Raw genomic sequence first — 23,064 nt, 5'->3', positions numbered from 1 at the left:
TGGCATTTTCCTCCTAGAAGTTTTGCTGACCTGTTTCATTGTCCAGGGCTTACCCTATCTGCCTGCCTACATCAATGGGAGACTTAGGCATTCCCCTTTTACTGTAGGACATGTCCTTATCCAGTATTTTACATATCACAGATCAGTGAGATCATCCTGTGCTTTTCTTCTTCTGGTTTACCTCATTGAATGCCTCACTTCTGATGGGCACTGAACTTTCATGGGCCTGGAAGGGTTTGAGTGCCAGGAAGGCCCTTGATAACAACCTGGGGTTCAAAGTTGTTAGTGTGAGCAATCAGGTCATACAGACATGGAGGTAGCTGTGGAAGGGAACTCATGCAAGAGCCTCACAATGGGTGGCTCCCCCTTGCAGACTGGTTAAACTTTGGTAAATGCACAGAATGTTTTCTTTCCTCATAGGGGTGGTTTGCCTACAGACTGGTTATACTTTGGGAGTTGTATAGAGAGTTTTTTTTTTTTTTTATGGGTGTGTTTGTCTAGATTCGTAGGGGTTTGGTCTCTGACTGCTAGGAATAAGGACTCTTGATAATTGTCTCTCAGTTAACCCAGCAATTTGCTGAGGGTGGGTAGATGTCACCTTATGGATTTCCCCTGATGTTCTATTACTTTGGAGAGTGATACCCAACTGAGAGAAGTTTCAGAGATGGCTGTTACCAGAGGAGTAGGGACTCCTATGTATATTTTCAATTTTTTCCTTTCAATTATAGTTTTTTTTAACACTTTCTTGCCTTAAGTTCTAAATCATAAATCTACTTTATTGTAATGTTGTTTTACTAATGCAAATTATACCAAATCAATGTTTTTTTCTTAAAACCATTTCTTAAAACTCTTGGTGCCTTTTACTAGTTTCAGAGATTTATGATATTTAAAGACCCAATGCACTTCAATGCATATTCCATAATGTTGATAAAACTCTAAGTTATTTTTAGGAAGTACAGAATTAAATAATTTATGATTGTCATGGCTATTGTTTGACAGTAGTGATTTGCTAATAATTGTGACTTGGTATAGATATGGTTTATGTGCATTTACTGGTGAGGTAGTTACAACTCCATTCTTTACTTTTGTACTCAAGAAAGTATATTGGAATAAAAATGAGGTTTAAATTATAACAGTAAGCTTGAACAGACATTTAAAGGTTGTTTTTTAAATTGCAGTACTTTCATTACTATCTTCACAAACATCCATCTCTCTACATGATTAGTAAAAGCTGGATTTTGAACTAAAGTCTAAAATCTTTACCATAATATACTAGGCTCTTCATGATTCAAGCCAGCAATTTATTCATCCATCTATTCATTAATTTATCCATTTGTCAGATGTGATTGAACATCCATTATTTACTAGCAAATTGTTTATTAGGGATATATGAGTGAACAAAGCACAGAGTTTGTTGTCACAGAATCAATGTCCACAGCACTTCAGATTCTGAGTCCTTCTACATATGAAGGTACAGATTATTTTCTTTTCTGCTCACATTTTCCAGCCAAATTAACTATGCTTCACCCACACAGTGATTATATTTGTTTGTAGTTTATTTTCTTACTTCTACGTAGAATGTCTTTTCTCATTTTTGTCCAACTGCACTCAATTATTACCTCTCTGATCCTCTGCTTCGGTTTGGAAACTTCAATGAAAACCAAGGGACCTATAATAATTTCCCTCAAATGAAACAAACTTTTGTTCATAGGCATTTCAGACATAACTCTTTTTAAAAGTTCTTAAAATTCTCAGAGAAGACAAAGAATGGGGCCGTGATGTGATGCTGGTTAAGTGGTATGTGTGTGTGTGTGTGTGTGTGTGTGTGTGTGTGTACACATGAGAGAGTAAAAGGCGAAAAGGAGGTGGAAAAGAAAAGGAAGGGGAGACGGAGAAAGAAAGGAAGAGAAAGTGTGCTCATTGGTGGACTTCATGACTAGCAGGTAGAAAGAACAATGGCTAGGAGTGTAGAAGAAATGTGCTAGAAAAATGCATGTTTTTAAAAAGTATATATTTATCTTGAATATTTTATAAAATTTACCTTTCAAAAACACAGTGCTCTTTAAAGTTATGGAATAATTTTATGTTTTAGTTTATTCATTCATTTTTTTCACTGTCTTTCTGATGTTCTTTTCTCTTTTATACTTAGTCAGATACTCAGTCCTTCTTATGACTGGTACCCTAGAATATATATGTATGTACATATTATAAGAATATAGTCATTCATTCATATGATTCAGAATGTGTATTTCCAGGAATTTTAATTTTTTAAAAATTGGCTTATTTAGGTATAGCTAGTATGTATACTTTTAATAACTGAAAAAACTTTGAGAAATTTTCTCACTCATTTAATCACCATAAATATTAAAAAAAAATATGTCCTTCACTCTAGAAAGTTCCCTGATACCATTTTTCCATCCCTCCTCACAGGCAACCATAGTTAAGTTTTGGGTCACTATTTGTCTCATCTAATTTTTGCTTTTAATATTATATTTTTTTATTCAAAATTATCTGTTCCTTTCTCTTCATGGTCCTCTATAAATAGAACTTAAACTCTGTTCTCATTCTTTTTTCATGTTAAAATATTCCCCCTACTTTCAAAAGTTACTGTGCATGGCTCATTATTTCTCCTAAAATACCATTTTAAATTCATTTCTTATTATATGACCACTATAGACTCTGGTCAGAGTAACTGCCCAAGGGATCAGTTTCTTCTAGAGTAAAAATCTTTACCTCTACACATTTCAATGATATTACTTCTTTTAAGGATCATTTGAAAGCAAAAGAAATCTACCAAAGTGCAACTTTGTAAAGTTTTTTATTTTACTTACTTAGTGGCATTCATGTAAATACATCAACTTGAGCAAAAAATTCCCCAAAGATAATGCATTCAGATTATCTGCCAAAATGTTATATTTTAAAATGACTAATTTATCATTTATTAAGAGTAAGTACATCAGGTACTTATAATAAATACATAATTAGGTACAAAATATTTTTAAACATATTTGGGGATTGTCAGATAAGTATATTAGCTCTTCTTTCTTACATATTTGACATCTCAGAAATTTTTGGTTTTCAAAAGGTTTTTTTGTGCATGTGTGATGAGCATCACGATGTTTTCAATGCCATTTACTTTCCTTACTTTAATGATAGACGTAGGAGGTAATTATTTAGGGGTAGTAATTTAATTCTATTTTAGTTGGTATTTAATTTGGCTTACATGTCTAAAGATATGTAAAACTAGATACTTAATTAGAAGTTTTATAATGGTAAAATATACTACATGAACAATCTTGTGAATTTTGCAATGTGGTTTCCTACTTAAATATCTTGCAAGGTATGAACTTTATAAAATTTTCTATTTGTTATCTATCTATTTAATCCTCTCACAACCTGAACAACACAAGAAATCAAATCTTGAATATTTATTCATCTTGATTAAAGTTTAGCTTCATTCTGCTACAGATGTTTCAGGTAAATTTCGCTGGGACTTCTTGAGTCAAATTTAAACACCTATTTAGTTACCACTTGAGTGGCAATTTTTCTCGCTTTTTCATTGTGATGATAAAAGCATACAATGTAAAGTATACTATCTTAACCAAAAAAAAAATTTCACTCAAAAATTTAATTTACTGCAGTTTAGTTCACATGTTTTCATGAGTGTTAATGTTTATAGTTTTGGTGTACACAATCACCACACCTCTCTGCTGCTAAAGTGCCTAAGATCCTTCACTGATGCCTTTATGTTACTTCCTGTCCACTCAAACTTGCTTGGGATTGCCAACTTTGTAATCCAGTGCCTAGGGTTTCTTATCATTTGATACTTTCCATTTCCTTGTTTTATTTCTCTATATACCAAGGATGAATGAAATAATATGGCTTATTTTGCTTAGCGTGACACTCTCCAGTTCCATCCATGTTGCAGCAAATTGTATTTTGATTTGATTTTTTATGTTTATGAGAAATCTCTGTATTATTTTCTATAGAGTCTGAACCAGATGACATTCCCATCAGTAGTGCATGAGGTTTCTTTCTTTCTTTTTTGCACACCCTGTCACTCTTATTGCTTCCATTTTTTAATATATATATACCATTTTCACTGGTGTGGGGTGTTACCTCATTGTCATTTTGATTTGTGTTTAGCTGATACTAAGTGATAATGAACACTTTTCATATAATTATTGGACATCCATATGTTCTCTTTGTGCAAGTGTCTACTTACCTCTTCTTCTCATTTTGGAGATTTGTCAGGTATCTTTTTTATTTTAGTTCAAATCTCTTTTGCCAAACAAAAGCTTTTAAACTTCATATAGTACCATTTGCTTATTATTTTTTTCTACTATCTTTGCCAATTAAACAAGATTGTTGAGGACAGTCTGATGTCCAGATTCTGAAGATTTTTGCCTCTGTTTTTTTTCAGTGTATTTTATGGTTTCTGGTCTAATCATTTAAGTCGTTGGTCCACTTAAAATTAAGTTTTGCATCTGGTATAATACACAGATCCAGTTTCATTCATTTACATATTATTTGACGTTGGAATTTTGATAGGAAATGATTCAATTTTTATTTTTGCTTTTTGGGTCACACCTGGCGATATACAGGGGTTATTCCTGGCTTTGCACCCAGGAATTACCCCTGGTGGTGCTCAGGGGACCATATGGGATGCTGGGAATCGAACCTGGGTCAGCTGAGTGCAAGACAAACGCCCTACCCGCTGTGCTAATTGCTCCAGCCCCCATGATTTAATTTTATGCAAGATTTTTGTAATATGGGCATCTTAACAATATTGTCTTCTTCACAAGCAGAGGAGATCTTTCAATTTATTTGTTTCTTTGTAAATTTATTCTAACAAAGCTTTTTAATTTTCAGCTTTTTAATTTTATATTCCCTTGATTAGGCTTATTCCTAAGTAAATTTTTGTTTTGCTATTGTAAATTAAAATGTTTTGATAACTTTCTCTTTTTTGGATTGTTCATTGTTATAAAATAGAACTAATTTTTAATGGATTTGTCAGTTTTGACAATTCTTTTCAGATTCTGTAGGGTTGTCTATGTATAAGGTAATTTTATCTATGAACAGACATAATTGTGCTTATTCCTTTTCAATTTGGATGTCTTGGTGCCAGGTTTTAAAAGGAAAGATACATTTGTAGGCTGCCAACAGTTCTTCGTACAGAACAATACTGCACTGACATTTTCAAAATATTCTTAGGAGTATAGTGCTATATTACCTTTGGCCAGCAACATTGTGATTAATTGAGTTATCAGATTTTATTATTTGATGTCATTATATTTGATGTCTCTGGAGGAAGCATGTATTGTTATATAATTCCTTATTTTAACTGCTGTATATTGATCAGAGTTAAGTTGACTCTGTTTCTGTAAAAAGATGTTTTCCTGTTTTGCAGCAGATCAGTCAAAAATTGAGAAAACATAATCATGATTTCTTTCTAATTGTATCATTTTGATGGGTGCACATACATATGCACACAGCATACAAATCTACACACACACACACACACACACACACCTAGATTTACGTGCAGAGACATTTCTTTTTTCTAAATTTAATTTTTTAATTGAATCACCATAAGATACTGTTACAAACTTTCATGATTAAATTTCGGTCACATAATGATCAAGCACCCATCCCCATCCCTCCACCAGTGTGCATTTTCTACCACCAAAGTTCCCAGCATCCCTCCCCCACCCTTACCATATCCCACCCCCTCTCTCTGAAGCAGGCTTCTTCCTTCTAACTCTTTCTCTACTTGTGGGCATTATGGTTTGCAATACAAATCTGTGAGGCCATCATATTTGGCCCTTAGTCTACTTTCAGCTTGCAATAGAGATCTTTCTTAACATAACTCTTCATCTTTCTTTTTGTGCCTCACCTGTTGTTCCCCAGGCTTATCATTAATATCTATCTATTTATTTTCACCTCCTTTCTCATTCTTTTTGTTTTTTTATACTTTCACCTCCCTTACATTTTTCTTTAAGAGTGACAATGCATGAAAGATTTATGAAACAATGTAGACTTGTCACTTATGTTGATCTAACAAATTATGTAATATGAAATAATACTTAATTTTATGATTGTGAGTTAATGGTTGAACTATTGTACTTGATAAATTTATGTAAAAAGCAGCCAAGGAAATTTTTATTATTGTGCATGCTTTTTAAAAGTAAATCAGTACAGAATATTTGAAAGATCTTGTGACTCTTGGGATAATCACAATAGATGGTATAAATCATGAGACATAAAAAGACAATAAGAAGCAAAGGTTAAAATATTAAACTTTTAGAAATGAGTCATAATTGTAATGGTGCTATTTGTCTTCTCACTTCACAAAATGAAATAAAATTATTTCCATAGTCACAATTATATTGAAGCCATTCAAAGATGTTGGGATTAAGGTAAAGAGGTTAAAAGGAGTCAATTCTGACCAAAAGTGTAAGCCAACTATATGGGACTGGAATGGGCTCTCCTGACAAATAAAAAAAATGATTAAATAAAAATTTATTACTGTGTTTTTGGCTCTACCTCTAAATTTCTGTGTGAGCTCTGATAGGTCTCTTGGCCCCTGACTTAATTCTTAGTTCCCTATTTTCTTAATCTCTGTGAAGAGTTGGATCAATTATCTCTAAATTAACTTTCAATATTTAAACAATTTAAACTTTTCTGGAGAGAAATTTTGTATTTATTATGTCTACCCATTAATATTTAAGAGAAAAAGAATATTTCCAAGATGTGATTCAGTATTTTGAACTTCTCTTAAATGTTAATATGGCAATCCAACAAGTATGCAAGGGATGGAAAAACAACAAAATGCCAGTGCAACAATTTCTTGTCACGAAAACCAGGAATCATGGTGATGTTGGTGGGCCCCACGGTGGCTCATGTGAAGTGGGGAGGAGAAAGATAGTCACTTTCTCCCGATCCACCTCTGCCACCGTGGACCCAGATGTACTCGGTTATTGTCTCGCCTCGTAGAAAGGAATTTCAGGAGTAGATGAGCAGTGAAGTTACAGTTTTTATTTGGGGGTTTTGAAGGGAAGGAGGGAGAGAAAAAGGGAGAGAGTGGAGAGTAAGCTGCTCAAGAGAGAGAGCCCGGGCTTCTCCAAGGGCGGAGAGAGCCTCTACACACATCCCAGCATTAAACATGAAAGCATGAAAGTACACATTTCAAGAGGGGAGATGCAGGTGACACATGTGCGCAGGCACCACCTGTGCTCTGCCACGTGTACTTGGCCACATGGGCACAAGCAGCACATGGGCTCAGGCAGCATATGCGCACTTGCTTTGCTCAAGGTGGTTTTTATAAGGTTTCTTCAATCTGCCCCCAAGTGGGCTTCTACCTAGGTAAAAGTCCATTGCCAGAGAGGTTACCAAGGGGGTTGGGAATGGTGATGGTCTTTTTTGAAATTCCTTTCCTGACTTTTGTTTCTGCAGGGGCTTCTTTTGGAGGGGTTTGGTCCATTCTCCTCAGGATCTGTTACAGACTGGCACCAATTCTCCATAAAGTCAGGGCTATTATTTCCCAGGAGATTTACTGCCATTGCCTTGGGAAGGGGCCTTCTCTATCTGCCTGACTACATCAATGGGAGTCTTATTGGTCAGGAAAGCAAACACACAGGATTGATTGAAGATTCTCAAAGGACTTTAGTAATGGAGAGCCAATATGGCATTCTCCTATCAGGATGAGAGTTCACCAATGCGCTGCCATTAGATGACTGTTACTATGGACCCTGGGATACAATCTGGTGTTTGTGTACCTGGTTACTTATGGAAGGTCACTATGGCACCAGTGGTGACAATGACCCCTGTTTATATCCTGTAATTGATTGTTCCTTGTTTTAGTATTTTTAGTACAAGATTATAGGATTTGGAATATTATTTATGTTTATGTTTCTGAATCTATATAACTTTTATCTTGTTTACTGGCTTATTGTTTTGTATCTCCTTTTTGTACCATAGGTTAGGTTTCATGGTGAAGAATTTATCTAATTTTTGTTTATCTGGGAAAACTTTTCTTTGTCCATCATATCATTTTCAGGGTTGAGTATTTTTTTTTTTTAGTAATGTGACTCTTTTATCCCATTGCCTTCTACTGCAGATTTTGTTGTTGTTTGTTTTGGGGCTAGAGCTGGCGATGTTCAGGAATTATTCCTGGCCCTTTAGTAATTTGGTCAGAGGATCAAATTCTCTGTCAGGATTTGAACCCAGTTTGGCCACGTTCAAAGCAAGTGTGTTAATTCCTAGATCAACTCTCCAGCCCCATAGTCTATAGATTTTGTACTGAGAAGTCTGATAACAATCACACTATAGCACTTTTGTATGCTACCTGTTTTATTTTCCCTCTAGTGACCTTTATAAAGAATATATATTTTAATAATTGGCTTTTGATGATTTTACTTTATGTCTATATGTGAATATTTTTATTTAAGCAGAAAAACTAATTATAGAAGTGAGGAAAAAATCTGGTTTTTATCAAAGGGAAAGGTGAGAGGTGGTGGGAGAAATGAGAAGCTGGGTGGGTTTTGAAGGAGGGTGACACTGGAACACTGGTGGTAAAGCAATGACAGTGCACATATCGGAGTATAAAACAAAATTTCTGAAATTCCATAATATTCTAAACAAGGCTGTTGATGACAAATAAAAGTCAATTAATTGAAAAATTAATTTGGGTTTTTGCCAACTCTCTGGACATCTATAACTATTTTTTGTTTAAAAAAGTATGGAATGCTTCATGATTTTGTGTGTCATCCTTGTGCAGAGGCCATGCTAATGTTCTCTGTATCCTTCCAATTTTAGTATATATGCTGCCAAAGCAAGCACTCTGTGATTATTTCTTTAGGCTTTAGAAATTCCTAGCTATTATCTATTAAAATAGATTCTCAGCGTCTTTCATTATTCACCTTCTGAGATATCCATTAGCCTTATGTTTTCATTTCTAGTGGAGTCTAATTTCTCTATATTTCTGGAATCTAAATTTTCCTTCCTAATTGATTTATTGTATATTTTAATCTCTGATGATTATTTTCTCTCCAAGATTAAGCAACCATACCCTGCTTTCCATGCTGTCTATTGTTATTTCATTGTATTCCGCATATCCACCATCTCTGTTTGGATTATTTTGGTCACTATTATTTGTGAGGGACATACTTGGAGGCTCCTATCCCTACACTTACCCAAGGACTACCAGGGCCGCCCTTACCAATGCTTGAGAGACTATGAGGTACTGATGCAGGAGCAGTGACAGCGGGTCTGTGTGTTGGTCTTTGGTTCCCAGGTTCTTCAATATTTTCAATATTGAGTATAAAAGATGCTCAGACTTGAGCTAGAAAGTAGAAAAGTTAATTGGAAAGTAGAAGAAAAAAGAAAAGGAACTCTCCAAGTGGGTGGGTGGATGGGAGGGGTTGGGACTTAGTAAAGGACTAAGTTAACCAGGGCCTGTTTTGGGGGATTTTTATAGGAAAACTGGGCCTTTGTGTTTCAGGGAATGCAGGGAAGTTACAGGTAAGGAGTTTTCCTGTAGACCTTCGAAATGAAAATCTGGCTCTTTGCATTTCTTATCAATTGACAAAAGTGTTGGAGAGGATGCAAGAATCAGGGTGGTCTGGCCATTTGCCTTAGGTATTCCCCATTATCTCAGCCTCCTGGAGAGCCTAAGGTCTGAGGTAGAATTTAATGATGGCCAATTGTTTATCAATTGTATATGATGTTCCTGTTTATCAGAAAGAGCCCATGAGTTCACACGAAGTCAAAAATGTAGGATGAAGCATTAAAAAATGGAATCGCTTAGCAGTTGGCAAGGGGAAACAGGTTTCCCCTTTCAGTATCAGGGAACAAACCCAGGGCCTTGGCACATGAAGATCTTGGGCTCCATCACGTTAGTCACATCTCAGTCTGTTCTCTCTCTTTTTCTATATAACCTCAATCTATTTGAAGAAGATCTCCTTACTTCTAAGCATCTTTTCTGTTATCTTGAACCTGTTTTTCTGTGGTTGAGACTTTTTCATGTGTGAATTTGCTTATGATAATTCTTGTAAATTATTTATTTTTGTCTCCAATTTTATCATTAAATTTAATTTATGAACGTTTGTTTTCTTTCATCATTTCCATGTATGTTTCCCTTAGTTGACTTTTTCTTGCCATGTGTTTTGCCTCCCCCCGCCATTAGGTGGCAGTGTGGCTTTAGTTTTGGGATCCACCTTGTTACTTTGATAGTGCTTTCCAGGTTTCTTCCTGTGATTTGGATCTTGGAAGTTACCACTGAGCTTCCTCTCTGTTCTCATGATGCTCTGATGCCCCACAATCCACATGACCACTAATAAAACTCTAAAACTCAATTTTTAGTTCCTGGGCTCAGTTAGATATCATGGTGGTGACACCAGTGTCATTCACCTGTGCCAATGTGGGCAAAACAAAACAGATGCCTCTCCCTGTGCTCTGTCTAGTACCAGAAGACCTCGACCATGGTCAAAGATCTCTTTCTTTCTCCCTTTTCCATTGCTGCAGCAAGTGATCCACCTGGGAGAAAGTTTTGGTTAATTAAACAAAGTAGCCCACGAGCTCTTGAAACTTTCCTGCAGATTCCGGAATTAGATTAGAAGCTTAGTAAAAGCTAGGTATTTTACTACATTGTGATATTTTGTATTTGTTGATAGACATTTAGGGTGCTTCCATGTACTAATCATCTGGAATAATGCTGCAGTGTATATAGAGCTGCAAATGCTCTTTTATGAACTTTATTTAGTAGCTGATGCCCTAAAATGGGATTGCTCTATCACAACGGTAGTTTTAGTTTTAATGTCTGTGAAACCTACATACAGTTTTACTTCGTAGTGATACCAATTCACATTCCTATCAACAGGGTACAGTTTACAGTTTACAGTTTTTCTCTTTCTCTTGTTATTGCTTATACTTTTAAAATTTAATTTTTAAAAGTATTTTAATTTACAGTATTGTTAATGGTTAAAATTCATGCATAAATTATTTTAGCACCACATCCTCCACCAGATGACATTCATACTATCATGTATGAGAAATTTTATTTCTTGTGGTTTTTAGTTGTTTTTTCTCTGAATCTTAGTTATGTTGAGTACCTTTTTAAGTACCTATTAACCATTCATTTTCATGACAATTGTATATTTTGGGGGAAATATCCATTAACATCCTCTGCCTATTAAATTTCTGTTTTTGTACTGTTTTGTTGTATAAGATTTAATACATATATTTAGTTATTAATCTTTTATCCTATAGGTTATTTATAAATATTTTTTCCATCTAGCACATTTCATTTTGTTGACAGTTTACTGTACTAGTGATTTTAATTTGATGCTGTCTTTCTTTGTTGCCTTTGGTTTTGCTGCCAGAACCAAAAATGAATTGTCATTAACATCAAGGAACTCACCTTTTTTGTTTTCTTCTAGGGACTTTATGGTTTCAGGACTTGCATTCAAATCCTTAATATATTTTAAAGTTAATTTTAGTATGTGACATGCAATAGTAGTCTATTGCTGTTCTTTTGCGAGAACCTTTCCACTATTCCCAACACTGAGAAATTGTCTTTTCTCTCTTTGCATAATTTTGGCATATTTATTGTTAATTAGCCATACATTGTATATGAATGGATTTATTAGCCATATAATCATGGGTTTGTTTCTGGAATTTCAATTCTGCTCAGTTAATCCAGGTGTCTGTTTTTGTGTCCATACCATATATTTTTGTTTACTATAGCTTTGGAATGTACTTCCAAACTTCGTTCTGATTCCAACTTTGTTATTTCTCAATATATTTTTTGAGGCAATTTCAGGTTTTTTGTGTGATCTTTATTTTTTCCCAATTTCTGAGGAAAAATTTGCATCTTGGTTGAAATTGCAATTCAGCTCATAGCACTGTAGCAAGCACTGTTGTCCCATTGTTCTTTGATTTGCTCAAGCGGGCAGCAGTACCCTCTCCATTGTGAAACTTGTTGTTACTGTTTTTGGCATATTGAATATGCCACGGACAGCTTGCCATGCTCTGCTGTGTGGGCAGTACACTCTCAGTAGCTTGCTGGGCTTTCTGAGAGGGACGGAGGAATTGAACCCAGGTGGACCGCGTGCAAGGCAAACACCCTACCTGCTGTACTATTCAGCTCATGGATGACTATTATTGGTGTTCATACTTATATTTGGTTTTGGGCCACCCCTGGTGGTATTCATGGCTTACTTCTGCCTGAGCAGGCATACTTTCATTTAGTATTGGACAAGGAGTAAAACTTTCCATAATAGTCTTTGAAATGTTACCAGAACTTCAAAACCTAATGAATTTTCAGTTATGTATACATTAAATGTGATTTATAGTAATAGCTCAAAACATTTTAGTTAAATTACTCAAATCATGTGATCTGTATCTATTTCATATTGATTAGGGAAAAATGGAACTGTTCTTCCAAAATCATTATTTGGGGCCAGAAAGATAGTACACATGACAGAGTTCAATCCTTGGGACCCCATATGGTCTTCTGAGCTCGCCAGAAATGATTCCTGAGTGCAGAGCCAGGGGTAGCCCTGAACACTGCCAGGTGTTGTTTGCATGAAAGTGGGTTTTCCTATGCTGATAGGTTCTTGAGAATTGTATGAAAGATTTACATACAAAACTCTGAAGATTGAAAGTTACTTTACTGTACAGATAAGGTAGGTCAGTCTGGGTTTCTCCCTGTATGGCCCAGCCTCTTCTTTACCTTGAACGATGTCAGCTGTCTTGTCCCTGACCCTGGCCTATCCTGTGAACCACTCCCCTGCCTTATTCCATGCAGTCTACTCATTTCTCATGAACAATAGCCAGGTTATGTTCCTGTGTTACTCTCTCTATCCCATGTAAGATTTCCTCAGTCTCTGGCCACTGTGTGCATGTGGGTGAGATCCCTGTGCTCTGTACTCATTGCTGGGCCTCCTAACTGTATCCCAGCAGTTCCTACTATCTACTATCCTGTCCTGACTTTTCTTGTCTCAGTCCACAGCCATGTACAGGTGGACAAGACACCTGTGCTCAGCACCTTGTCGTTACTTGGGCATCCAAACCCTGCTTGAACTTGGGTTTTTAATTGGAGCACCTGAGCCCTGCCTATATTCGGCCCCTGTCTGGGCCTTGGTCTACACAGCCTGCCTATATTGCCGTGTGTGTGTGTGTATGTGTGTGTGTATGTGTGTGTGTGAGAGAGAGAGAGAGAGAGGAAAGAGAGAGAGAGAGAGAGAGAGAGAGAGAGAGAGAGAGAGAGAGAGAGAGAGAGAGAGAGAGAGAGAGAGAGAGAGAGGACAAGTGCCTGCCTTAGAAGCAGGTGGGCATTTTAAAAGTATTTTTAAAATGGACAACACTCTTGAATACATTAATTTATTACACAAATAGAACCAGAGATGTGATGTTAGTTCTCATTCACTTGACTTCAAACCTTTTAAATCTTTAAACCAATTACATTTTGCAATTGTCAGGTCACATAATATGTTGGGTAAGGTAGGCAAAAAACCAAAACTTAAACATCACACATTTTAATTTGTATGCTACAGTTTGAAATGAGTTAGTCATCTTTTTTGTTTCTTTATATTTGTATTACACCTGGTAATGCTCAGGAGTTATTCCTGGCTCTGCAGTTAGGAATTATTCCTGGCATTGCTCAGGGGACTATGTGGGGTGCCTGGAATTTAACCCAGGTCATCAGCATGTAAGGCAATTGTCCTACCTGCTGTACTATCTTTCTAACAGAGTCTTTTTTTTAATTCCTGAGGCATATGTTAAAAAGATTAAAGAATGTTTAGTCTGTCTGGATGAAAGGAATCATGGAACTAGGCTATAGGGTAGAATAGGGCACTAATTGATGTTATTAGTCAGTTAGTCTACATACTCATTAAAGTTTTGCTGTTGCTTGAACTGTGTATGTGTGGTGTTTTGTAGGAGGACCTGGAATAAAATAGCTTCCTGTCATAATCTACTTATTCCATAATAAGATGACATTGAGCTTTTTTTAATTCTAGTTGATTCATTAAAAAATGATTTATTTAAGTACTAATTTAAAGTTTGAGTAGATTTTAAGGATACTTTAATAGGTAGTAAATTTAAAGTAGACAGATTACAGCAGCAATTGTCTACTGTATATTATTTTGTCTAGTGCTTTGCATGAACTATATAATACTCATAAATCAATGGGTTAGCTAGCTAACATTTTACAAATTTAACATTTTACAAATGATGAAATTGAAGTTCAGAGATATTAAGGGATTATTTAAGTGCAATGCAATGTGTAAATGGTAAAACTGTTTTTCAAACTAAGGATTTTCTGACTCCAAAGCTCATATTCATTCTCTAGTAGTATTATACTTCCCATATTAAATATGACACCTTTTTACTTATTTATTTATTTATTTATTTATTTCCACTTGCTCTTAATACAATTTTAGTTCTCTCTTTTTTAAATTTATTTATTTTTAATTAGAGAATCACCGTGAGGGTACAGTTACAGATTTATACACTTTTGTGCTTATACTTCCCTCATACAAAGTTCGGGAACCCATCCCTTCACCAGTGCCCATTCTCCACCACCCGTAAACCCAGCGTCCCTCCCACCCTCCCCAATCCCATCTCCCCCCCACCCCACCCTGCAACTGTGGCAGGGCATTCCCTTCTGTTCTCTCTCTCTAATTAGCTGTTGAGGTTTGCAATAAAGGTGTTGAGTGGCTGCTGTGCTCAGTCTCTAGCCCTCATTCAGCCAGCAATTCCCTTCCCCCGCATGGTCTTCGACTATATTATAGTTGGTGATCGCTTTTCTGAGTTGCCCTTTCCCCAGAACGTGAGGCCAGCCTCGAAGCCATGGAGTCAATCTCCTGGTACTTATTTCTACAGTTCTTGGGTGTTAGTCTCCCACTCTGTTATTCTATATACCATAGATGAGTGCAATCTTTCTATATCTGTCTCTCTCTTTCTGACTCATTTCACTCAGCATGAAACTTTTCATGCCCATCCACTTAACTACAAAATTCTTGACCTCCTTTTTTCTAACAGCTGCATAGTATTCCATTGTATAGATGTACCAAAGTTTCCTCAACCAGTCATCCGTTATGGGGCATTCGGGTTTTTTCCAGATTCTGGCTATTGTAAACAGTACTGCGATGAACATACATGTGCAGATGTTGTTTCGATTATACATTTTTGCCTCTCTGGGATATATTCCCAGCAGTGGTATTGCTGGGTCAAATGGGAGTTCAATATCTAATTTTTTGAGAATCGTCCAAATTGTTTTCCAGAAGGGCTGAACCAGTCGGCATTCCCACCAGCAGTGAAGAAGGGTCCCTTTCTCCCCACATCCTCTCCAACAGCAGTTGCTTTTGTTCTTTTGGATGTGTGCTGGTCTCTGTGGTGTGAGGTGGTATCTCATGGTTGTTTTGATCTGCATCTCTCTGATGATTAGTGATGTAGAGCACTTTTTCATGTGCCTTTTGGCCATTCGTATTTCTTCCTTGGTAAAGTTTCTGTTCATTTCTTCGCCCCATTTTTTGATGGGGTTGGATGTTTTCTTCTTGTAAAGTTCAACCAGTGCTTTATATACCATTGATATCAACCCCTTATATGATGGGTATTGTGTAAATATCTTTTCCCATTCTGTGGATAGTCTTTGTATTCTGGTCACTGTATCTTTTACAGTGCAGAAGCTTTTTAGTTTAATGTAGTCCCATTTGTTGATCTCTGTTTTTACTAGATTGCTTAGTTCTGTGTCACCTTTGAAGATACCTTTATCTTCAATATCGTGAAGGGTTTTGCCGACCTTGTCTTCAATGTACCTTATGGTTTGTGGTCTAATGTTGAGGTCTTTAATCCATTTGATCTGACTTTTGTGCAAGGTGTCAGGTCAAGGTCTAAACCCATTTTTTTTGCATGTGGTTGTCCAGTTGTGCCAGCACCATTTATTAAAGAGGCTTTCCTTGCTCCATTTCACATCTCTTGCTTCCTTATCAAAGATTAGATGATCATACATTTGGGGTTGTGTGTAGGGATATTCCACCCTGTTCCATTGGTCTACAGCTCTGCGTTTGTTCCAGTACCATGCTGTTTTAATTGTTACTGCTTTGTAGTAAAGTTTGAGGTTGGGGAGGGTGATGCCTCCCATTGTCTTTTTCCCAAGAATTGTTTTAGCTATCCTTGGACGTTTGTTATTCCATATGAATTTTAGGATTGCTTGATCCATTTCTTTGAAGAATGTCATGGGTATCCTTATAGGGATCGCGTTGAATCTGTATAATGCTTTAGGGAGTATTGCCATTTTGACAACATTGATTCTCCCTATCCATGAGCAGGGTATATGTTTCCATTTCCTCAGTCCTCTTTGATTTCATGGAGTAGGGTTTTGTAGTTTTCTTTGTAAAGGTCTTTTACTTCCTTGGTTAAGCTGATTCCGAGGTACTTGATTTTCTGGGGCACGATTGTGAATGGGATTGCTTTTTTCATGTCCCTTTCCTCTGCCTCATTGTTTGCATATATGAAGGCCATGGATTTTTGGGTATTGATTTTGTAGCCTGCAACTTTACTGTATAAGTCTATTGTTTCTAAGAGTTTCTTAGTAGAGGCTTTAGGCTTCTCTAGATATAGTATCATGTCATCTGTAAATAGTGAGAGTTTGATTTCTTCCTTTCCTATCTGGATGCCCTTAATCTCTTTTTCTTGTCTAATAGCTATCGCAAGTACTTCCAGTACTATATTGAAGAGGAGTGGTGAGAGTGGGCATCCTTGTCTTGTGCCTGTTCTCAGAGGAAAGGCCCTTAGTTTTTCCCTGTTGAGGATAATGCTTGCCGTAGGCTTGTGATATATGGCTTCGACTATATTGAGGAAAGTTCCTCCAAACCCCATTTTGGCGAGGGTTTTCATCATGAAAGGATGTTGGATCTTGTCAAATGCTTTCTCTGCATCTATTGATATGATCATATGGTTTTTATCTTTACTTTTGTTGATATGCTGGATTATGTTGATTGATTTCCGAATGTTAAACCATCCTTGCATCCCTGGGATGAATCCCACTTGGTCGTGATGTATGATCTTTTTGATGAGTTGTTGGATTCTATTTGCTAGAATTTTGTTGAGGATCTTTGCATCAGTGTTCATCAAGGAAATTGGTCTGTAATTTTCTTTCTTAGTGGTGTCTTTGTTTGCTTTTGGTATTAGGGAGATATGTGCTTCATAGAAACTGTTTGGGAGAGTTCCTATTTTTTCAATTTCCTGGAAAAGTTTGAGGAAAACAGGCAATATGTCTTCTTTAAATGTTTGGAAGAATTCGCCAGTGAAACCATCTGGGCCTGGGCTTTTGTTTTTGGGGAGGTTTTTGATTACCGTTTCAATTTCCTTAACATTGATGGGTCTATTCAGGTATTCCAGGTCTTCTTTCTTCAGTGTTGGGAGATTGTAGGAATCAAGGAATCCATCCATTTCTTTTAGGTTCTCCTTTTTTGTGGCATAAAGACCTTCAAAGTAGTCTCTAATGATCTTTTGAATCTCACTGGTTTCTGTTATGATGTCCCCCTTTTTATTTCTGATTCGATTTATTAAAGTTTTCTCTCTTTCTTTCTTTGTGAGTCTTGCTAGCAGTTTATCAATCTTATTTATTTTCTCAAAGAACCAGCTCTTTGTTTCATTGATCTTTCAGATTGTTTTTTTGGTTTCGATGTCATTAATTTCTGCTCTAATTTTTATTATTTCTTTCCTTCGGTCTGGTTTGGGTTCCTTTTTCTGGTCCTTTTCTAGGGTCTTGAGTCGTGAAGTCAAGCTATCTATGTGGGTCCTTTCTTCCTTCCTGAGGAATGCTTGGAGAGCTATAAATTTTCACCTTAACACGGCTTCAGCTGCGTCCCATAGGATTTGGTAGCTCGTGTCTTCATTCTCATTTGTTTCTAAGTATCTTTTGATTTCTTCCTTGATTTCTTTCCTGACCCACTCATTGTTCAACATTGAATTGTTTAATTTCCAGGTGTTTGATTTGGTTCTCCGTGTCGGTGAGTGGTTAGCTTCTATCTTCAGCGCATCGTGGTCTGAAAAGATGGTTGATACAATTTCTATTTTTCCGATTCTATTGAGGTATGTTCTGGGGCCCAGTACATGGTCTATTTTAGAAAATGTTCCATGTGCACTGGAAAAGAATGTGTATTCTTTCTTTTGGGGGTGTAAGGCCCTGTATATGTCTATTAGGCCTCTCTCTTCAATTTCTTCTTTCAGAGTCAGTGTTTCCTTGTTGAGTTTTGTTCTTGTCGATCTATCTAGAGGCGATAAGGCCATATTGAAGTCTCCGACTATAATTGTGCTGTTAGTGATGTCCTCTTTGAAGTCTGTTAGGAGTTGTTTTAAATATTTAACCGGTCGTTCGTTAGGAGCGTATACATTTAAGAGAGTGATTTCTTCCTGTTGTACATATCCCTTGATAAACAGAAAATGACCTTCGCTGTCCCTTTTGATCTTTTTCATCCTGAAATCTATGTTGTCGGATACCAGGATGGCCACTCCAGCTTTTTTAAGGGGGTTGTTTGCTTGCAGGATTGTTTTCCATCCTTTGACTTTGAGTTTATGTTTACTCTGTTTGTTCAGGTGTGTTTCTTTCAGGCAACAGAATGTTTGGTTTAATTTCCGGATCCATTTCGCCACTCTGTGTCTCTTGATAGGTGCATTTAGGCCATTGACATTGAGAGAGATTATTGTGATGTGGTTTTGTGTCATCTTTCTGTGGGATTTGTTGTTCTTATGGGGCTCCTCCTTGTCTTACAGTAGCCCCTTTGGACCTTCTTTCAAGATTGGTTTTGAGTCTATGAAGTTCCTGAGCTGTTGTTTATCCGAGAAATAGTGTATGGTTTCTTCGAGTTTGAGTGAGAGTTTAGCCGGATAAAGTATTCTTGGTGAGGCATTCATTTTGCTGAGTTTTTTCACTATGTCCCACTATTGTCTTCGGCCTCGGAGGGTTTCTTCTGACAGATCGGCTGTAAATCTGAGGGGTGCTCCTTTGTATGTGATTTCCTTCCTTGACCTTGCTGCTTACAGAATTGTGTCTCTATCCATGGTATCCGTCACTCTGACTATGATATGCCTTGGGGTTTTTTTATTCGGGTCTCTTTTTGCTGGTACTCTTCGGACTCCTTGTATCTGGATGCCTGCCTTCTCCAGCTCTGGGAATTTCTTAGCAATGATGTCTTTGACTGTGTTTTTTTCATTGGGGTTACTTCCCTGTGGTTCTGGTACTCCAATGATTCTTATGTTGTTCCTCTTGAAGTCATCCCCCAGGGCTCTGATTCGCTCTATAGCCATTTTGAGGTCTTTTGCCATGATTTGTTGTTGTCTATAAGCTTTCTGCAGCTCATCTTCCAGATCGCTGATTCTGTCTTCGGCATTAGTCATTCTACTGTTGAGGGCATCTAGTGAAATTTTTATTTCATCTACCGATTCCTTTATTTGTGACACTTCCGTTCGAAGGTTTGAAATTTCTGCTCTCATTTCTTCCTGGATTTTCTTGGAAGACCGTTCCAGTGCTTCATTCATCTCCTCCCTTAATTTATTGGATGTCTGTTGCATATTTGCTTGGAGTAGGTCGACTCTCCTCCAGACATCCTCGCTGAATTGTTTATCTGAGAGGTCGTAGATGTGAGTAGCCCCTGTTGAAGTTTCTGGTATCTTTTCTTCCCCCTCTCTTCGCGGAGGGGATTTTCGCTGCTTCTTCATATTGTTACGGAAGTATAGAGTTGGAACTTTGTAGTTATTTATTCCTCTTCCTTATTGTGGGAAGAAGGGGCTCCGATTGTGCTAAACTTCCCTTATTCACTGACAGCTTTTATAGTGTCAGCCTAAGCTAATGGCTATTTTGCGTAAGTGTTTGAGATCGCAAAAGTGAATTTTCAAAGAAATACACAGTACCGATTGAGCCGAGGTAGGAAAGAATAACTGCGGCCTTATCTGAAAGTAGGCCACGCCCACTTTGAGACCACGCCCACTAAGACACTGGCCACGCCCCGAGTGTCTTCCTGTTGAAGGGGGGATCGGAAGGGCGTGGCCGAGGGATGGTCCTCGTACCTGAAGGACGTGTGCAGTTACAAAGCCGGTTCGGGAGACATGGTGCACAGGGCCGGCGTGGGGTGGCTTCAGAAACTCGGGGGAGCAGACGGCGGCTGGAAGCGGGGGGACTGGAGGGTGTGGCCGAGAGATGGTCCTCGTACCAGAAGGACGTGCGCAGTTACAAAGCCCGTTCGGGAGACGGGGTGCACAGGGCGGGTGGGAGGTGGCTTCAGAAACTCGGGGGAGCAGACGGCAGCGGGAAGTGGGGGACGGGAGGGCGTGGCGAGGGATGGTCCTCGTACCTGAAGGACGTGCGCAGTTACAAAGCCGGTTCAGGAGACGGGGTGCACAGGGCGGGCGGGGGGTGGCTTCAGAAACTCGGGGGACGCAGACGGCGGCGGGAAGTGGGGGATGGGAGGGCGTGGCCAAGGGATGGTCCTCGTACCTGAAGGACGTGCGCAGTTACAAAGCCGGTTCGGGAGACGGGGTGCACAGGGTGGGCGGGGAGCGGCTTCAGAAACTTGGGGGACGCAGACGGCGGCGGGAAGCGGGGCACGGGAGGGCTACACTTTTAGTTCTAAGTTCTTTTATTTTAAATATATATTTAATATATTTACTTATTTATTTTTTATTGAATCACCGTATGTGTGATACTTTAGATACTTTAGTTACGTCAGTGGGCTATAGTATAACATGTCACATAGCTGCAAATGCAAATGCAGACATGTGCTCCAGGAAATACTGCATCGCTCTTTTCTGGGAGCTTTATTTTATAGTCTCTGGATCTTGGCCGTTGATGAGAGTACATGGCTCCCGAGGAAGTTTGTGGGTGTGACTGCCAAGCTACTGGAAAACGGGGGAGCTGGGTGAAGGAGGCCCAGTCCCAGTCCAAGCAGGCTTAGAGATCGCAGCCACAGGTTCCGCATACCTGGGTTCTTCTGCTGGTTCCTTCATGTGTGAGGCTCGTCTGAGCATGTGGAGAGTGGCTTTGAGCATGGCTGTGGCTGGGATCTGGAGGTTTTCAGCTGCCAGTGTTCTGCTTGGGGCAAGGAGGGAAACTCAACCTGCCCCCTCCGAGGTACCCCGGTGAAGCACCTCGGAGTGCTTCTGATTACTTTATTGTCAAAATTTACATGCAAAATTATTACACACCTGCCAGATCTAATACCTTTGTTAAGTTATACTTTGTTTAATTAAATTTTCCTCAAAGTATACTGATTGGTGATTACTAAAACATTCAGAATTATTTTTAATTACCTCATGGTAAAAAAATTAAACAGTTTCATAATATGTCCAAGTAAATGAACATCCATGGAATAAATGGTACTTCTTCCTAAGATGGTGATGTTGAACAAAATAATACTTACTAATTTGGCTAAATGAGTTCTGTTCTCATTGAAGTCAATTATTTTAAAGCTACTTCTTTATTTTCCATTAAATTAATTCGCTGTTAAATGTAATTCAAAAATAGCCTTAGGGAAGCATTTTAAAAATGGCACAGTAAGGTTGTTTGAAAATTCATTTTTTTTCATGAAAGCAATGAGAATTCTGGCAAAAAGTTCAAAATCAACTTTTTCATAACTTTGGAAATTAACCAAAGGCTAAGAACAAGAAAAATGACTGGATACCAGAAAAATCACTTCTTTTTTTAAAAATGTTATCTTTTTCACCTATTTATTTATCCCTTTCCACTGAACCATGTTAATCTTGAAGTAATCCATAGTAATCTTGAAGATCAGTAGTCACACAACCATGGTACTGTGAAACCTCAAACTTAGCAGTCCCTGGTGAAGTAGGATGGGTATATTGCAGTTTCAAAGCTTCACTCCATGAGATAATTATTACTGCTTCATCTGTCAGCAATGTTTGATGCCAACTGTGTTTGACCTGGCAACTATCTGAAAATTTCATTTAAAAGGTTTGTTTATAGTCGACCTGCCCAATGGGAAATAGCCAACTCTAGAGGGTCAATGATCATCATCAGTAGTTTTTCAGCAATGCTGGTGCCTAAATCTGAGATGTCAGTTGGGAAAATAGGAAGTGAGGTTTAGACCTTAGAAGAAAATTTAGAGAATTAGATGCCTTTAAAAGACTTTAAAACTGTCTGATTTATTTCTGGGGGTTTAAAAGTCCAAACATATTGGTTAAATTACAGGCATACTTAAGACCTTAGAAGACCCTAGTTGTTTGCATTTGGTCCACCTTGATGCTGTGTTTAAGAAGAAACTGAAATGGCTGGGGAGATGGTACAGAGGGTAGGGTGCTTGCATGTATGTCACTAACTGGTCTGGCTCCCAGGCACTTCATACAGTTCTCGAGCCTGCCAAGAGTGATTCCTGAGAGCAGAGTAAACCCTGAGCAGAGCTGGGTGTCCTTTACCTCCCACGCCACTCACCCCCCACCCCCCAAAAAAAGAAAAATTAAGAGAAAAGCAATTTTTTTTTTTTTTTGCTTTTTGGGTCACACCCAGCAATGCACAGGGGTCACTCCTGGCTCATGCACTCAGGAATCACCCCTGGCGGTGCTCAGGGACCATATGGGATGCTGGGATTTGAACCCGGGTCGGCCGCGTGCAAGGCAAACGCCCTACCCGCTGTGCTATCACTCCAGCCCCGAGAAAAGCAATTTTTAAAAACCAGTGCACTGAAGACTGAAGACATAATACAAAATACACATACACATTCCTATTAATAAGGTAAGATTTCTTCTTTCTATTGTTTTTGTTTGGGGACTACACCAGTCATCTTTAGGGCATACCTGTGACTGTGACTCTGTGCTCAGGGATCACTTCTGGCAGGGCTTAGGGCAGCATACAAGGAATCTAACTCAGGTCCAGTGCATGCAAGGCAAGCATCCTACCCGTTGTTCTAAGTCTCCATCCTCAAAGGGGAGATTTTTTTTTTTTTCTTTCTGGGTTACACCTGGCCATGCTTAGTGATTACTCCTGGCGGTGCTCAGGGGGGAGGAGGATATGGGAGGGAATCTAGGAACATTGGTGGGTGGAAG

General features: G+C 38.1%; 1 protein-coding gene and 1 non-coding gene across 2 annotated transcripts in view; one reads left to right on the top strand and one right to left on the bottom strand.

The window, feature by feature from the left end:
* The window catches only part of CTNNA3 (catenin alpha 3), a 1,605,010-nt gene that overhangs the window by 271,500 nt on the left and 1,310,446 nt on the right, over positions 1-23,064 (top strand). The window lies entirely within an intron of this gene.
* LOC129405242 (U6 spliceosomal RNA) lies at positions 8,735-8,841 on the bottom strand. Its single transcript, XR_008630425.1, has one exon. It is a non-coding gene; the product is annotated as a U6 spliceosomal RNA (small nuclear RNA).

Source organism: Sorex araneus, chromosome 5, assembly GCF_027595985.1.
Source record: "Sorex araneus isolate mSorAra2 chromosome 5, mSorAra2.pri, whole genome shotgun sequence".
In the NCBI taxonomy this organism is placed as follows: Eukaryota; Metazoa; Chordata; class Mammalia; order Eulipotyphla; family Soricidae; genus Sorex; species Sorex araneus.
The sequence above is the reverse complement of the archived record's forward strand: the minus strand, read 5'-3'. Positions and strand labels throughout refer to the sequence as shown.